Genomic DNA, 4,097 nt, shown 5'->3' with positions numbered 1-4,097 from the left:
AGGATGAATCTGTTTGTTTTCCTAGCAGTCCATGTTACCCTCAATACTCTTCTCCAGCACCACAGCTCAAAGGCATCAATTCTCCTTCTATCCTCCTTAGTCAATGTCCAACTCTCTAAAGCATAACAAGTGATTGCAAAGACCTGGATCAGACACACCTTAATCTCCAGAGTGACAGCACTGCTCTTCAGCACTTTGGAGAGGTCCCTAACAGCAGACTTTCCCATTGCAATACGTCTTTTAATTTCCTTGCTGCTGTTGCCAAGAGTGTTGACTGTGGAGCCAAGCAAACTAAAGCTGTGAACAATCTCAATCTCTTCACCATCCATCCTGATGCTGCCACTTGGTCCAGTGGGGGAATCTTTGTCTTCTTGTCATTGAGCCTCAATCCATATTGGAGGCTGAAGTCCTTGACCCTCTGCAGCAAGCATTTCAGGTCCTCCACAGTTTCAGCAAGCAGGGTTGTGTCTTCTGCATATAGACTGAACAAGTATGAAGAGAAAGAACACATTCCTTACACACTCTTTTCTTGATTTTGAACCACTCAGTGTTTCTTTGCTCTGTTCTGATGACTGCTTCATGGCCTAAGAATAGGTTTCACATGTGCAGAAGAGATCTGAATATTGTACTAGCCTGCTGAGAAGCCATAGCAAAGGGAAAAATCAGAAGTTAAAGACCTGAATAGAAGATTTCAAAAGGTGCTAGGAAAGACAAAGTATTATAACAAAATGTGCATAGAGCTGAGGCCAGAAAATCAATCAAAAGGGACACATGCTGAAGGAACTGAAGAACAAATTCAGACCTCAAGTTACAGCCCTTAAAGATGTTATGGGCAGAATACTGAGTGATTCAGGAAGCATCAAAAGAAGATGGAAAGAGTACACAGGATCACTGTGCCAAAAAGAACTGGTTCACACACAAGAATTTCATGAAACCATATGATCAAGTGGCAATGGTGATAAAAAGAATGGAAGCTCAAGTTGCTCTGAAGGAAATGGCAAAAAAACAAATCCCAGGAATTGATGGAATACCAGTTGGCATATTTCAACAAGCAGATGCAGCCCCAGATGTGCTCCCGAAGATGTGCCAAGAAATCTAGAGGATAGCTACCTGGCTAATTAACTGCAAGAGACCCATAGCTATTCCTATTTTTTTTTAAAAAAAAGGTGATCCAACAAAGTGTGGAAATTATCAACAAATATCACTAATATCACACACAAGCAAAATCCTGCTGAAGATTATAAAAAAAGAAAAAGAAAAAGAAAATACAACTGGGGCAGTACATCAACAGAGAACCACCAGATATACAGGCTGGGTTTAAAAGAGGCCTTAGCACTAGGTACATCATTGCTAATGTCAGATGGATCTCGGCTGATAGCACGGAGTAACAGAAGAATGTCTATTTGCGTGTTACTGACTATGCAAAGGCATTTGACTATATGGATCACAAGTGTGGGTAACATTGAAAAAAAAAGGGAATCCCAGAATGCTTGATTGTGCTCATGAGGAACCTATTGTTTCTTTAAATACATGCTATGTTTTTATTTAACCAAGTTTGAAAACCTGTTCTAATACTAGTATGCATAACATCTTTATGATTTTTACTAAGATGCTTTTAAAATAACTGAATAATGTGTGTCAGAGAAGGACCTATTTCTCTGAGATCACATGCAGACTCTTTTAAATCCTGTTTTATGACCTTTTTGTTTTCAATATTTAATGTGCTACTTTAAAAGCTTCTGAAGGATTGTATCGAAATTGTAATTCTTTGAGAGCTACATCTGGGTTCCTAAAGTTACTCACTCCATTTAACTTGTCCTTCTCAAACTCTCTTCCTTTCCAAATTATTTAATTACTATTGAATTATATTGCACTTTCTGCAGTCTAAAACACTTTCTTTTTAAAAATATTTAATATGTTAACACATACTGAGAGAAGGAAAAATTATAAAGACATGACATATTCACATAACAAAACATATTCATTCATACTTTCCTATTGGCAAAAGAGTGTAGTACAACATTTTTTTAAAGAGAAACAAAATACTTTTGTTTCCAACATTCCCTCCCTCGTATGTTTATGAAAAGACAGTGTTGTCCAGAAGCACTCTAGCCTCTTTCCCTTCACTCCATCATACAGTACATATTATCTTAAGTGTGGCTGAGTAGATTGGGAGGAGAAAGGAGAGAGAAGGAAATTGGCCAAATTGTGTGAGAGATTGAATTTGTCAATGTTACAGGACCATTACTCCCCTTAAAGTGAAGCCAGTTGCTTGCAAAAATTGGGAAATACTTGTCAAGGAAAAGTGCAGCTATTTGAACAACGGGAAAGATATCAAGAAAGACAGAAACACATAGTGAAGTACCTATCTTCCCGTGATTTTCAGAGTAAAGATCTGTGAGGTTCCTGAGTGCCATGTGGACATCACTGAAAGTAGTCAGCCTTCAGCTGTCTTGTCAGTGTTTTGTGAAAAGCCAAACATTTAAAGCAAGAGACTGGACTTAATGCTGGGGCAGGGGATGGGTGGACTGAGGGGCATTTGAGAGAAATGGAGCTGGAGTGGACATTCCACTTAAGGTATTCTGTGCAAAGGAGAAGAAACCCTGGTGTCAGGGTGCATTGAATGTTGGGCTGCCAGCTATAAGGTTGATGCCTTGGATACATTGTAACGTCTGTGGGTAAAATATAGGTAAAACTGTACTTCCGGTCAAGTTTTACAGCTTTGGAAGCTGTCATGGCAATTGCTATGAGTCAGAATTTACTCTGGCAGTTATATTGATAGCTTACCCTCCATTAGCTTCCAAGGCTGTAAGTTGCACAGAAAGAGATTGCCCATCTTTCTTCCTTCAGTATCATTAGTAAATTCAAACCCTCAGAGAAGTGCATCTTTTGCGGTAGCCGCAAAATTCCTTATGAACTAGGCCGCTAGGGCTCCATAGTGATAGAAATAAATTGGGGAGAAAAAACAGACACATTAACTTGATGGAAGTGGGTTGGATTTGCTCCATCGGGGAGTTTCTTTTAGCCTACAGAGCCCCCCAAAACAACAGATACGCCTTACTAGAAAAATCAACATTTAGAAGTCAGTGATGACAGCAAGGTCAGCAGCAACCAACAAAGCAGTAACAGTCCAAACAACACCACATTAAATGAAAAATTACCTAGAACAGAAAAGCCTGGCATTTGGTTATTGTCATTGTTGTTGGGGGCCACAGGGTCCACTTGAACTTATGGTGACTGTATGAACAACAAATGAAGACCTTGCTCTATTCTGCACCATTCTCTCAGTCTTAGCCACTACTGTTATTATTATTATTGTTAATATTATTATTAAACATTAGAAAAATAATAAGCATATGTCCCTTTCTATTTCTCCTTTCTCTGCCTTGTCCCAAATAAAATAATATCAGAAGAAAAAGTATAAAAGAGCAAACTAAGACTCCTCTTTCCTTAGGCTCATCCAACAGAGATTGTTGTTGTTATGTGCCATCGAGTCTCTTGCGACTCATAGTGACCCTATGTAAAACAGCCCTAAACTCTGCTCTGTCCTGTGCCAATCGCACTGTCTCCAACACCTCCCACCACGATTACCCCAGTCACTGAATCAATCCACCTCATACAGGGTCTTTCCCTCCTGTGCTGTACCTCCACTCTTCCAAGTAGGATGTCCCTCTCCAAGGACCAGTCCCTCCTTACAACATGTCTCAGAATCCTTGCCTCCAAGGAGCAACCAGGTTTAACCCTCTCCAGGAAGAATCTGTTTGTTTTCCTAGCAGTCCATGGTACCCTAAATACTCTTCTCCAGCCCCACAGCTCAAAGGCATCAATTCTCTTTCTATCCTCCTTAGTCATTGTCCAACTCTCTGAGGCATAACAAGTGATTGCAAAGACCATGGCAAAATTTAACAGAACAGCAAGCAACAAATGCTGGCGAGGTTGTGAAGAAACTGGAACCCTTATTCGAATACTGTTGGTGGGAGTGTAAAATGGTGCAACCCCTGTGGAAAGCAGTATGGCACTTTCTCAAAAAGTTGCAAATAGAGATACCATTTGACCCAGCAATTCCACTACTGGGAATATACCCTGAAGAGACCATA

The sequence above is a fragment of the Elephantulus edwardii genome, unplaced genomic scaffold (assembly GCF_000299155.1).
Source record: "Elephantulus edwardii isolate Elephantulus edwardi_28Jun2011 unplaced genomic scaffold, EleEdw1.0 scaffold00180, whole genome shotgun sequence".
Classification (NCBI taxonomy): domain Eukaryota; kingdom Metazoa; phylum Chordata; class Mammalia; order Macroscelidea; family Macroscelididae; genus Elephantulus; species Elephantulus edwardii.
The sequence above is the reverse complement of the archived record's forward strand: the minus strand, read 5'-3'. Positions refer to the sequence as shown.